A 15,465-nucleotide genomic window follows, 5' to 3' on the forward strand; every position below is an offset into this window, starting at 1 on the left:
AGTAGCTTTTTTTTTTAAAAAAAAGAGCATGATGAAATCAATAATGTAAAATAGGTCTAAAACATATGACGAAAGTAATATTTAATTGGAATGGATGATAGAGCTTTAAGTGTTTTAAGACCCTTCTAGAGTTTACGTGGGCAATAAAAATGTTAAATAATATTAGAATGAATTCAGAATGGGTATTATGATTTATATCATATATACAACAATTATATGAGTATATAAGTTCCCAAGTACTTGAGAAAATTTGTAGAATAAGAAAAAAGACTCCCCCGCAAAAAAACTCCCAAAAACTAAGAAAAGAGAAACATACATAAAAAAAGATGCAGGGAAAAATAAGAATAAAATAAGGTGGTGGAAATAAATCTAAGTATCTGTGGTTACAATAAATCCAAATGGAGCAAATATTCTTATGAAGATAAATAGTTTCACACTGAACACAGAAAGCAATTAGACATAGTTTAATAGACACACCAGAATACTGGTGTCTCTTTTTATTTGAGAGAGAGAGAGAGAGAGAGAGAGAGAGAGAATGTGTGTGCACAAGCAGAGGAAGAGAGAAAGGTAAAGCAGACTCCCTGCTGAGGCTAGGGCCAGATGTGGGCTCGATGACCTGATCAGAAGGCAGATGCTTACTGGTACACCCAGGTGCCCCTGAATTTACTTCTGTTAAGCTCCACGACTATATTTTTACCAAAATTATTAGCTGTTGATTATTTGGACCACCTAAATATATAATTTTTGTCTGAAAACCTATGTAAGGCATCTTCTACGGTAACAAAATTAGTCTTTTTTTTTCCTCTTCAGTGAGCTGTGAAGTTCCAAACAAGCATTTTTTAGTGTGAATGAAGACACTTGAGGTGAGTATGGGGGAATAGATTTATTTCTAGTTTTACCCTTATACTAAGCACATAGCTCCTTGGGATTTTAGCCCACTAGGATCATATAGAATCCTTACTTTGGCATACTCTGGGCTTAAGCTTCTTTTCCCCAAGCTACAGGGCAACCACTTCAGCAAATATTCTCAACTCCAATAGTGTTCTGTCTTCTCAGTAATTTCACTTCAGAGAGTTGATTTAAATTAAAAGCACAAAAATATAAATAACTATATGATTATTTATTAAATGCCATAATGAAATCCAAAATAAGAAGAACTTAATTATAAAATGATGGGTAATTAATTATAGATCATTCACAGCACATAAATCAATACAGTACATTCACAATAGTCTAAAAATATTCAATTGTATTCAAAAGTTTATATATTTATAAAAAAAGAATTCATACTATTTCAACATTTAAAATATATATATATATATATATATATATATATATATATATATATATATTAAAATAGTTCCTAAAAGAGAAAAAATAAATTATAATTGGAACGAACTAAACAGGACACTCATAAAGGGTAAAGGGCTTAACTTCACCTTTTAAGAAATAACTGACCCTTATAGCTTAAATTAAATGTTTATAATTTCACCCTCTAGGAAAATTATATTTTATTTTGAAAAAAATCAAACATGAGGTCGAGGCAAGATGGAGGAATAGCAGAGGTCCTCAACTCATCTGGTCCCACAAACTTACCTAGATAATTTTAAAAACATCTGAACACCTACGAAGTCAACCTGAGATGTAAAGAGAGAACAGCTGGAATGCTACAGAGAAAAAAGTTTTTGCATCTAACAAGGTAGGAAGGTGAAAATAATAAAAAATAAATCAAGTGGGGTAGGGGAACCATGACAAGTCGGTTGAAAGTGGAGCCTCAAAAGCCTCTGAGGTATGAAAACCCAGCCCTGGACAAGTGAGATCTTTAAAAGTCCGCACCTGAGTCTTCCCCTGACAGAAAGTGCTTAGCAGAGAAATAGGGCACAATCCCAGGAGGGGCAGTGAAGCCTCAAGATTCCGGAAGGAATAATAACTGGAGGGGAGCCCCAAAGAAAGCTCACAGCAAACCTCTGTCTGATACAGGTAAAGGGCTGGAGCACCATAGTCCTCTGGGGCATTTGGGAAAAGCCAGCAGTTACATGGACCAGCTCTGGAGCTCCCTTTAACCCTAGAGCCTGGCAATGGACAGAGGTGGCTGTCCTCTCTTCCCTTTGGGAGAGGCGGCCCCCAGGAGTGCAGGTCCAGAGGGACAGGGCCATCGATCCGAGGGCACCAAAGTGGACAAAGCCAGCTGTCCTTTGTTCCCCCTGGGACAGGCAGAAGTAGGAAGGGCACAGGAAAGTGAGAACTCTCCTGCTGCTGGGTGCTTGCCCCCATGAGCTTCTATGCCAGTGTATAGTGGGAGACTGAGGTTGAGTACTCAGGAGGAGTAGACTCCAGAGCTGGAAATCTGGCCGCTGCCATTTTTGTTTTTTCTCTTGTTTTCATCTTGCACTTGGAAGAGGCAGGGCCTCTAGAGAACAAAGACCTCGCAGGATAAACAACTCAGCACCTTGCAATGGTCAGGGCATTTCTGCCCAGGCACAGACACCTGAGAATGAGTGCAGCAGACCCCACCCGCAGAAGAACTTCTGGAAGTACAAGGGAAAACCAAGTTTACTGAACAAGCAGCACTGGAAAGCTCCAGGAATGAGGGAAAATAGTATATAGAACTAGAGAGTTTTCTTTCCGTTTTTTTTTTTTTTCTTTTCGTTTCCCATTACGACTTGTTTTTATATCAGGTTAAAAAATTCTAATATTTTTTCTCTTTTCCTGCCTTAACCATAATACTATTTATCACCTCATTTTTAAGCTTTTTCCTTTTGACTTTCATATTTCTACAATTACATGTCTTAGATATATTTTTCACTTCTGGATTCCCTTCAACATTTTCAATTTAATTTTGGTATATATATGAGATATGGGTTTCTGTTTTTTGTTTTTCCTGTCTCATTTTGTTTTATGGTGGTGGAAGTTAGTACCTTCTAACACACGACCAAAATACGACACCCAGAACCAAGTGAAATACCATGTTGGTTCACTCTGTGAGACTGTTCTCTCTTCCTTCCCATTCTGTCCCCCTCTTTTATCTTGGTTATGCGTTTGTGGTTGAGGGTCTTTATGTAAGTATTGCTGATTTATATAAATTCGGGATTGAGCATCTTCTAACATACAAAACAAAATGCACTCAGAACCAAAAGGATAAACCTCTAGGTCCCCTCAGGGAGACTGTTTTCTCTCCCCACCACCACTTCCTCACCAACCCCTCTTTTTCTTCTTTTTCTTCTTTGTTTTTGGTTTTTTATTTTCACTATTTTGTTTTAAAATTGGTTTTTCACTTTAGTGGTCCTTTCATTTTATTTTGTTCTGTTCTTCTTTATCTTTAATTTCTGGTCTCTGACCTCTGCAGAATCATCTAGACTGTATTTTATTTAGGTCGTGGTTGATAATTTTTGACTCACCTCACTCATACAGCCACTCTGCACTGGACAAAAATGACTAGAAGGAAGAATTCACCACAAAGGAAAGAACCAGAAGGAATACTGTCTGCCACAGAGTTACTAAACATGGATTTAAATACGGTGTCAGAAATTCAATTCAGAAGTTAAAGTTACTGGTGGCTCTGGAAAAAAAAAAAAAGCACAGAGGACTCTGGAGACTCTGTTACTACAGAATTGAGATCTAATCAGGCTGAAATTTAAAATACTTTAACTGAGATATAATCCAAACTGGATGCTCTAACTGCTAGGGTTAGTAAGGTAGAAAAGAGAGTGAGTGGCATAGAAGACAAGTTTATGGAAAGGAAGGAAGCTGATGAAAAAAGAGAAAAATAATTAAGAGCCCATGTGGAAAGGGAAATAAATGATAGATTGAGAAGGAAGAATATATGTCTAATTGGGATTCCAGAAGAGGAAGAGAGAGAGGGAGAGAGAGAGAGAGGGAGAGAGAGAGAGAGAGAGATTGAGAGAGAAGATCACAAAGTATATTTGAACAAATCATAGCTGAGAACTTCCCTAACCTAGGGAAGGAAACTGGCATTCAGATCCAAGAGGTAGAGAGGACCCCCCCCCAAAAAAATCAATAAAAACTGTTCAACATCTTGACATTTAATAGTGTCAAAGGTAAATTGACACTATTTCAAAGGTAAAGAGGTAATTTCAAAGGTAAATTTCAAAGGTAAAGAGAAAATACTTAAAGCAGCTCGAGATAAGATTCTTAACTTATAGGAGGAGAAATATAAGATAACAGCAGACCTCTCCACAGAGACCTGGCAGGCCAGAAAGGGCTGGCATGATATATACAGGGTACTAAATGAGAAAAACATGCAGCTAAGAATGCTTTATCCAGCAAGGCTGTTGAAGTAAAAAATATGTGACCACCAAACCGACTCTGCAAGAAATATTAAGAAGGACCCTATAAAAGAAAGAGGGAGCCCAAAGAAACAATCCACAACAGTAAACTGTAAAGGTAATATGATGACACTAATTTCATATCTTTCAATAGTTATTTTGAACGTGAATGGACTAAATGATCCCATCAAAAGACGCAGGGTATAGGACTGGATAAAAAAGCAAGACCTATCGAGGTGCTGTGTACAAGAGATTCATTTTAGACCTTAGGACTTCAGCCTGAAAATGAAGGTGTGGAAAACCATTTACCATTTAAATGGTCCTCAAAAGAAAGCTGGGGTAGCAATCTTCATAGCAGATAAATTAAAGTTTATACCAAAGACTGTAGTAAGAGATGAAGAGGAACACTGTATCATACTTAAAGGGTCTATCCAAAAAGAAGACCTAACTATTATGAATATTTATGCCTCTAATGTGGGAGCCGCCAAGTATATCAATCAATTAATAACCAAAGTAAAGAGATACTTAGATAATAGTACACTAATAGTAGGAGACTTCAATATGGCACTCTCAGCAAATGACAGATATTCTAAGCAGAACATCACCAAAGAAACAAGGGCCTTGAATGATACACTGGACCAAATACATTTCACAGATATAGACAGAACATTCCATCTGAATGCAACTGAATACACACTCTTCTCAAGTGCACATGGAACTTTCTCCAGAATATATCACATACTGGGTAACAAATCAGGTCTCAACCAATACCGAAAGATTGGGATTGTCCCTTGCATATTTTCAGACCATAATGCTTTGAAACTAGAACACAACCATAAGAAGAAATTTGGAAGAGACTTAAAAACATGGAGGTTAAACAGCATCCTATTAAAAGATGAATGGGTCAACCAGGAAATTAGAAAAAAAATTAAAAAGATTCATGGAAACTACTGAAAATGAAAATCCATTCAAAATCTTTGGGATACAGCCAAGGCAGTCCTGAGTCTCCCTCAAATAACTGGAACAAATACACAAGCTAACCTCCCACCTAAAGGAACTGGAGAAAGAACAGCAAATACAGCTTAAACCAAGCAGAAAACAGAAAATAAAGATTCGAGTAGAATTCAATGAAATAGAGACCAGAAGAAATTTAGAACAGTTAAACCAAACCAGGAGTTGGTTCTTTGAAAGAATTAATAAGATAGATAAAGCCCCAGCCAGCCTTATTAAAAAGAAAACAGTAAACACTCAAATTAATAAAATCACAAATGAAAGAGGTGAGATCACAACCAATACTAAGGAAATACAAACGATTTTAGAAGCGTATTATGAGTAGCTATATGCTAACAAATTAGGCAATCTTAGAAGAAATGGATGCATTTCTGGAAAACCACAAACTACCAAAACTGGAACAGGAAGAAATAGAAAAACTGAACAGGCCAATAACCAGGGAGGAAATTGAAGCAGTCATCAAAAACCTCCCAAGACACAAAAGTCCAGGGCGAGATGGCTTCCCAGGGGAATTTACCAAATGTTTAAAGAAGAAATAATACCTATTCTACTAAAGCTGTTCCAAAAGATAGAAAGGGATGGAATACCTCAAAACTCATTTTATGAGGCCAGCATCACCTTAATTCCAAAACCAGACAAAGACCCCACCATAAAGGAGATTTATAGACCAATAACCCTGATGAACATGGATGCAAAAATTCTCAACAAGATACTAGCTAATAGGATCCAACAGCACATTAAGATTATTCACCATGGCCAAGTGGGATTTATCCCCAGGATGCAAGGATGGTTCAATACTAATAAAATAATCAATATGATAGATCACATGAATAAGAGAAAAGACAAAAACAATATGATCCTCTCAACAGATGCAGAGAAAGCAGAGTGTAGGGATAGAGGGAACATCCCTCAATATCTTAAAAGCCATTTATGAAAAGCCCACAGTGAATATCATTCTCAATGGGAAAAAAAACTAAGAGCCTTTCCACTAAGATCGGGAACATGACAAGGATGTCCACTCTCTGAACTGTTATTCAACACAGTACTAGAAGTCCTAGGTCTCAGCTATCAGACAACAACAACCAAAAGAAATAAAAAGCACTCAAACTGGCAAAGAAGAAGTCAAACTTTCCGTCTTTGCAGATGACATGATATAGAAATGTATATAGAAAACCCAAAAGACTCCACCCCAAGCTTGTTAGAACTCATACAGCAATTCAGCAATGTAGCAGGATACAAAATCAATGACCAAAAATCAGTGCATTTCTGTACACTAACAATGAGACTGAAGAAAGAGAAATTAAGGAATCAATCCCATTTCAACTGCACCCCAAACCATAAGATACCTAGGAATAAACCTAACCAAAGAGGTAAAGGATCTATAACCTAAAACTACAGAACACGTCTGAAAGAAATTGAGGAAGACTTAAAGAGATAGAAAAACATTCTATGCTCATGGATTGGAAGAATAAATATTGTGAAAATGTCTATGCTACCCAGGGCAATTTACATGTTCAATGTAATCCCTACCAAAATATCGTAGACTTTCTTCTCAGAGTTAGAACAAATCATCTTAAGATTTGTATGGAATCAGAAAAGACCCCGAATAGCCAGGGGAATGTTAAAAAAGAAAACCAAAGCAGGGGGCATCACAATGCCAGATTTCAAGCTGTATTTCAAAGCTATGTCTTGATCATAGACAAGTACCGGTACTGGCACAAAAACAGACCCATAGATCAATGGAACAGAATAGAGAACCCAGAAATGGACCCTCAACTCTATGGTCAACTAATATTCTACAAAGCAGGAAAGAATATTCACTGGAAGAAGGACAGTGTCTTTAAAAAATTGTGTTGGGAAAATTGGACAGCCACGTGCAGAACACTATACACAAAGATACTCTAAATGGATAAAAGATCTAAATGTAAGACAAGAATCCATCAAAATCCTAGAGGAGATCATAGGCAACAACCTTTTTGAACTTGGCCACAGCAACTTCTTTCAAGGTACATCTATGAAGGCAAGGGAAACAAAAGCAAAAATGAACTATTGGGACTTAATCAAAATAAAAACCTTCTGCACAGCAAAAGAAACAGTCAACAAAACTAAAAGACAACCTACAGAATGGGAGAAGATATTCGCAAATGACCTATCAGATAAACGGCTAGTATCCAAGATCCATAAAGAACTTATCAAACTCCATGCCCAAGAAACAAACAACCTAATCATGAAATGGGCAAAAGACATTAATTTCTCCAAAGAAGACATACACATGGCCAACAAGTGCATGAGAATATGCTCTGCATCCCTTGCCATCAGGGAAATACAAAACAAAACCACTATGAGATACCACCTCACACCAGTGAGATGGCGAAAATAACAAGACAGGAAACAACAACGTTGGCAAGGATGTGGAGAAAGGGGAACCCTCTTACACTGTTGATAGGAAAGCAAACTGGTACAGCCACTCTGGAAAACTGTGTGAAGGTTCCTCAAAGAGTTAAAAATACAGTTACCCTATGACCCAGCAATTGCACTACTGGGTATTCACCCCAAAGATACAGATGTAGTGAATTGTCAAGACACCTACACCCTGATGTTCATAGCATTGTGTCTCAGTTAAAACCAGAGAAGGCAGAAAAGGAGAGAAGGATAAAGAAACAATGAACAAGTGCAATGACTGGAAAGCAGTTACAAAAAAGATAAATATAAGTCCAACTATATCAATAATCACTTTCAATATGAATGATCTGAATAGACCTTTTAAGAGACAGAGACTGACAGATCAGTAGGCTAAAAACAAACAGCTCAACAATACGTTGTCTAAAATAAATCAATTTTATTATTTGGTTAGTTAAGATTTTATTCACTTATTTGACAGAGAAAACACAGGCAAGGGGAGTGATAGGCAGAGGGACAGGGAGTAGCAGGATCCCCACTGAGCAAGGAGACAGATGTCGAAGTCAGGCTGGATCCCAGGACCCTGGGACCATGACTTGAGCTGAAGGTAGATACTTAACCAACTGAGCCACCCAGGTGCTCCTAAAAGAAACCTATTTTAAATATAAAGACACAGATGGATTTACAGTAAAGGGATAGGGAAATACATACCATGCCAATGCTAATCAAAAGAAAGCTGAAGTAGCGGTATTAATTTTAGACAAAGATGACTTCAGAGCAGGGAAAGGTTTCAGGTTTTAAAGGGGGGCACTACATATTTATAAAATGTCAATCCTCAAGAAGACACAACAATTCTTAATGTTAATACACCTAAGGATATAGCGTCAATATCCATCAGGCAAGAAATGGTAAAACTGCAAGAATATATAAATCCGCCATTAGAGTTGGATTTTTCAATGTACTTCTATCAGAAATTGATGGATCCAGCAGGCAGAAAGCCATAAGGATACAGTAGAATTGAACAGCTTTATATTTGTCAAGGTTCTCCAGAGAAATAGAAACAATAGAATATAGAGAGATACACACGGGAGAGAAGATTTATTATAGGAATTGGCTCATGCAATTATGGAGACTGAGAAATCTCACAGTCTGCCATCTGCAAACTGGGAAACCAAAAAAGCCAGTGGTGTAATTGGACTACAAAGGCTGGAAAAGGCACAGGGAGAAATGGTGTAAGCCCTGGTTCAAGTTCAAAGGCTGAAGAAAAAGAAGCACCAATGTCTGAAGACAGGAAACGATGGATATCTTAGTTAAAGCGAAGAGAGGAAATTCACTCTTCCGCTCTTTTGTGCATTTGACAAAATGCATCATATTTGTCTTTTGCCAAAATGAAGCCTTAAAATCTATCAATAGAAACATGCTTCATTGAAAAAACAAACTTTAAACAACATTGACATTTCAAGCTGAATGCTCATGATCTTATATTTATATGATACATAACTTTTGCAAGTTTTAGAATAACTTGATTCAAATTTGGTTGAGAGACCATGGCCCATTATTTTTTTTATCTCGCCTTATGAAAAAATCTACCCCATCAACTCTTTTTTTTTTTTTAAGATTTTATTTATTTAATCATGAGAGACACACAGAGAGAGAGAGAGGCAGAGACACAGGCAGAGGGAGAAGCAGGCTCCATGCAGGGAGCCTGGCTTGGGACTCGATCCCAGGTCCCCAGGATTACGCCCTGGGCTGAAGACGGCGCTAAACCACTGAGCCACTCGGGCCACCCTACCCCATCAACTCTTAAAACTACTGATTCTCTTTTTCATCTGTTTTATATATATGTACTTATTCTAAGAATTTTAATGTTTTTGCTCCAACAGAACAATATAGTTAATGATCAAGAAAAGAGCATGGACATATTAATAAGTGAAAATCCAACTCGATTTTTTTTGTAAATATAGAAATAAGGTTTAGTTCAAATGAGATGAATACATATTAATATTTTGTGACAATTTGTCAGAGTTTTGTCTGTTTTGCTTAATAATATATCCTCAGTTCCTAGATTAGTGCCTGGCATATTATATATACACAATTAACTTATGGTGAATGCGTTCATTTATTTATCGATGTCTGGCAATATAAGCCATTTTAATACTGATTTATGTATCACAGAATAATTTATATACATTGTAATGTTGTCCAATATATTGGTTAAATCGTATGAAATGGTCAAAATTTTATCTCTTTTGACATTTGATAAAATTGCTATCAATAGATTGGGTTATATATTAAAAACATTATATGGAGGAATCATAAAATTATGTTAAAGTGACTATTCTGGGTTCCTGTAAAGAAAATCACAATGTATTATGTTCAAATTATGGATTTTCCCTCCTCTATTGTGTGCCAGGCATTTATAAGAGTATAACTCCAGCACCACATATCTGAGCCCTATCTCTAAAATTTTCAAAGATCTGTCATTGTAAAAGCTTCCACAGTCAAGTTCTGAAAATAGACCATGATGCTTGATGTTTGCTGGCCATTCAGAAGATGAGTCTCCAAGAATTTGGGGCTAATCAAACCCCAGCAAACTACATAAGTATCATGTTAATAGTTATTGGTGGCCATGCTTTTCTTCATATTGATCTAGGAAAAGATGAATTCACTTAACAAAGACAGCGACTAAACAGTAACAGCAACAACAAAAATGATAACCCTAAAAAAGGCAAGAAGATGGGATAAAGAGCATCCATCCGGTTTCTGGATTAGAGTTCTTGCTGAGGTCATATTGTGTCCCCCCTCTTTTAATAAGACTCCTCCATATCCTCATAATAAATTATGCCTTTCTCCTTAGGCTAAAGTTGATTTTATTTGAAATCAAAACAGTTCTAAGTTTTTGTCATATCAAATAAAAAATAAAGCATAATAGAGCCTGAAGGATATTAATTAATTATACTCCCCTGTATCTACTTTGTTCTTTATCTGACAGCTACCTAAAATAGTGTTTTAATTATTCATTGATTAGCTCTTTGTTATAAAATATACCACAAGAAAAAAATTCCATATAAAAGGCTCTAGCTTTAAATAAATCACTGCAACTGGTGTTTTAAAAAGTAGAGATGTTTATCTTTGTTCATATTAAAATCCAGTATTAAAATTTTTTCTCATGGAGCTTGAATGATATGCATGTGTAAGCAAAAGTGACTACTGAGACATATCATTAAAATTGCAGTAAGAATTTTATTTGTTATGATAGATCATAACTTGTGCTTTCTGAAAAGTAGCCAGTCAATGGCCAAGGAATCAGGAAAATCACAAGTCAAGGAAGAGAGTTTTAGTTTTATTATTTCTGAATGATTAATAAGAGAAGTAAATTCAAGGGAAAAAATAACTTGTACACCTAAACAGATGTGATAAACAACCACGCTGAAATTATCTAAATCATATACACTGAGAAAAGTGTATATGATAGATATATTTTGGGGATCCCTGGGTGGCTCAGTGGTTTAGTGCCTGCGTTTGGCCCAGGGCACGGCCCTGGAGTCCTGGGATCGAGTCCTGCGTGGGGCTCCCGGCATGGAGCCTGCTTCTCCCTCCCCCTGTGTCTCTGCCTTTCTCTCTCTCTCTCTGTCTATAATAAATCAATAAATCAATAAATCAATAAATCAATAAATCTTTAAAAAAGATGAATATATATTTTAAAAATCTGTACAAAAACAACAACAAAACAAACCTAATGTACGGGGTAAACCTAGTGTATGGGGGTAAGGTTTGAAACTATGTCCGTCCAATTTTTTAAGAAGCAAAACTTAGGGAACCCGGGTGGCTCAGCGGTTGAGCGTCTGCCTTTGGCTCAGGATCCTGGCGTCCTGGCACAGGGTCCCGCATGAGGCTTCCCACAGGGAGCCTGCTTCTCCCTCTGCCAATATCTCTGCCTCTCTGTACGTCTCTCATGAATAAATAAATAAACCCCCCCCCCAAAAAAAGCAAAACTTAAGGATTTTCCCCAGATGAAGAATTATGCAACCTGTATATCTAGGTAAGGATATGAAATAACAAATATTATTCAAATTATTGCCAATAGGTAATAACCAAATATGAGTGAAAACTTGGCCTCTATTTATCAAATGGAATTGTAGACAACTTCTATAATTTGAGCATTCCAGTTTTAATTTTAATATTGCTTTGCAATAAAGTAATATATATAAATTTATTTTTTATTTTTATTTTTAATATATATAAATTTAAATTAAGAAATAACATCAGGGGATCCCTGGGTGGCGCAGCGGTTTGGCGCCTGCCTTTGGCCCAGGGCACAATCCTGGAGACCCGGGATCGAATCCCACATCGGGCTCCCTGCATGGAGCCTGCTTTCTCCCTCTGCCTGTGCCTCTGCCTCTCTCTCTCTCTGTGTGTCTCTGATGAATAAATAAATAAAATCTTTTAAAAAAATTCTATAGACCTGCAAACCTAGAAACACTAATGCTAAACTCTAATTTGTGATGTCTTTATACCTGATATTGCTTTACCACTTAATATTATCTATAGCATACTGAGGAAACTCTTACAGGACAAGGCTGCTATAGCAAATCTGAGTTTCGTGCATATTGGGGTGAAGGGCACCATCCTTCTTCAGCTCTGTCTGGAGTTTAATTTAACATGGATGTCAGGTTGTTGGCTGTCCAAAGGACATGCTGAGATTTTTGATTCACTTCTCTGATTTTTGTCTGTTAATAAATTATTTGACAGCATCCTGCTAAGTAGCAAAATTCAGTAACAACTTTCAGATAGGTGTTGCCAAAAATGATTCTTGAGTGCATGTAGTTTTCATCTGTTGTAATTTAGCACATAACTTTTGTTTTCTTTAGGTTATATTAATCCACAACACTAGGTTGACTGTTTAAAATGACTCATGATATTAGATATATCTTCTTGGGTGATTATGAGGAAAATATTTGTAGGTTATAGCAATCTTTATAAAGATAATGTTTAAGTTTTATAATGAAGTGTTGAGGAAGCAGTATTTACAGGAGATAAGAAGTATATCAAATGACAAATACTGTATCTTATATTTGTTTTATGTTATATCACAGAAAAAACACAGGCTAATTTAGACCTTTGTTGCTTAGTTACTAATGGGCTATGGAGAATATCATCATTATTATTTTTCACAATCCTCTCCAAAAAAAAAAATTAATGATTCATAGGAGGTTGAATTATTTGTTTCATTTGTTTCCTGTTTTTTCTTTCCTTCCAGCTTTATTGAGCTGTAAATGACATAAATGTTGTGTAGGTTTAAGTGTACAACATCTTACTGATTTACCAACCTGATTTTATTTCTTTTTCTATTTTTATCAATTTTAATTCCAGTATAATTGATTTTCAGGTGTACAATATAGTGATTCAACAATTCTATACATAACACAGTGCTTATCAAGGTAAGTGTACTTATGAACCCTTTAACTGTTAAGTATCCCCTAACCCCCCTCCCTTCTGGTAACCACCTGACTGTTCTCTACAGTTAAGAGTCTGTTTTTTGGTATGTGTCTATTTTCTTTGTTACCTTGTTACGTGTCTTAGAATCCACATATGAGTGAAATAAGGTATTTGTCTTTCCCTGACTGACTTATTTTGCTTAGCATAATACTCTCTAGATTTGTTTGCAAATGGCAAGATTTCATTCTTTTTTATGGCTGAGTAATATAATATATATTATAGAATTATTTACAGTAGCCAAAACATCTGAGTAATATCTATCTATCTATCATTTATCTATCTACCTATCATTTCATGTCTATTGAAATGAGCATCCAGGTTTTAGCCTTTCTCTTGTTGATGTGATGTATCATGTTGATTGATTGTGACTCTTGAACCACCACTGCATCTCAGGAATAAATCTCACTTGATGGTGGTGAATGACTTTTTAAATGTATTGTTGGATTTGGTTTGCAAATATTTTGTTGAGGATTTCTCCATCTATTCTCATCAGAGATATCGGCCTGTAGTTCTCTCTGTCTCTCTGTCTCTCTCTCTCTTTTTGTGGGATCTTTATCTGGTTTTGGTATTAGGATAATGGTGAACTCAAAGACTGAATTTAGAAGTTTTCCTTTCTCTTCTATTTTATGGAATAGTTTGAGAAGAATAAGCATTAACTCTAAATGCTTGGTAGAATTTGCTGTGAAGCCATCTGGTCCTGTACTTTTGTTTGCCAGGAATTTTTTTTTTTTTAAAGATTTTATTTACTTAAGAAAGAGAAAGAGAGAGAGAGAGAATGTGCACAAGAGCACAAGTGACGGAAGGGGCAAAAGGAGAGGGACAAGCAGACTTCCCACTGAATATGGAGCCTGACTCACGGCTTGATCCCAGAACCAAAAGATCATGACCTGAGCAGAAGTCAGATGCTTAACTGACTGTTTATTTGTCCCTGTTGAGAATTCTTTGATTACTGATTAGATTTCCTTTCTGATGATTGGCCTGTTCAAATTTTCAATTTCTTTGACTCAGTTTTGGGAGGTTATATTGTCTCTAGAAATTTACCTATACCTTCTAGGTTGTCCAATTTGTTGGCATATAATTTTTCATAATATTTTCTTATATCTTTTATATTTCTGTGGTATTGATTGCTATTTCTCCTTTCTGATTTTGTTTGTTTGAGTCCTATTACTTTCTTTGATTAGTCTGGCTAAAGGTTTATCAATTTTGTTGATTCTTCAAAGAACCACCTCCTGGTTTCTTTGATCTATTTATTTACTTACTTAAATTTTTATTTCATTTATTTATGCTATAATCTTTAATATTAATATTCTTATTCTAATACCCCTCCTCTCACGTTTTAGGTATATGTTGTCATAACTTATATCCTTTTATTTTGTGAATCCCTTGACTGACTTCTATAGATATACTTCTTGCTTTTGTGCTTCCTAATTTTATTTCTAGTTATTGTCCTTTCTTTCTACTCAGAGTCCCCTATAAGATTTCTTATAGGGTTGGTTTAGTGGACATGAATTCCTTTAACTTTTGTTTGGGAAACTCTTTGTGTCTCCTTCTATTCTGAATGATAGCCTTGCTGGATAGAGTATTCTTGGTGGCAAACTTTTCCCTTTCATCAGCTTAAATATATCATGCCACACTCTTCTGGCATGCAAAGTTTCTGCTGAAAAATAAGCTTCCAACCTTATGTGATTTCCCTTAGATGTAACTGGTGTTTTTGTGTCCATGTGGATTTTTTTTTCTTCCTGCTTTAAAATTCTCTATCACCACTTTTGCCACTTTAATTAATATATGTCTTGGTGTGGACCACCTTGGATTGATTTTGTTGTAGGCTCCCTGTGCTCCTGGATCTGGATTACTGTTTCCTTCTGCAGATTCATTATGTATTCCACTATTATCTTAAAATAAATTCTCTCTCCCCTTTTCTCTCTCTCTACTCCTTCTGGGATCACTATACTGCAAATGTTTTATATTTTATGGTGTCACTGAGTTTCCTAAGTCCATTTTCACTTGTTACTGTTTTTTTTTTTTTTCTCCCTTGTTCAACTCAATTGCTTTCCATTACTCTGCCCTCCAGTTCATTTATCCATTCTTCTGCTTCCTCTAGTCTACCATTTATTTCATCTAGTGGACTCATATTCAGAGTTCATCTCCAATAGGTTATTTTCTGTTTTCTAGCTCTTTGTTAAGTGTCTCACTGAGATCCTCCACTCTTTTCATAATCCACTGGGTATCTTTATGAAAATCATCTTAAATTCTCCATTAGGTTTATTAC

The 15,465-nt window shown here is 36.0% G+C and overlaps 1 long non-coding RNA gene across 8 annotated transcripts in view; it reads left to right on the top strand.

Moving 5' to 3' along the window:
- LOC144287959 (uncharacterized) overlaps positions 1-15,465 on the top strand; it is a 183,515-nt gene that overhangs the window by 122,592 nt on the left and 45,458 nt on the right. For all 8 annotated transcript variants that reach the window (XR_013355847.1, XR_013355846.1, XR_013355844.1 and 5 more), the window contains 3 exons: positions 811-863; positions 1,500-1,699; positions 13,087-13,138. This is a non-coding gene — a long non-coding RNA (uncharacterized LOC144287959). The remainder of the gene's footprint in view (positions 1-810; positions 864-1,499; positions 1,700-13,086; positions 13,139-15,465) is intronic.

This window comes from Canis aureus, chromosome 17 (assembly GCF_053574225.1).
Source record: "Canis aureus isolate CA01 chromosome 17, VMU_Caureus_v.1.0, whole genome shotgun sequence".
NCBI classification, from domain to species: Eukaryota; Metazoa; Chordata; class Mammalia; order Carnivora; family Canidae; genus Canis; species Canis aureus.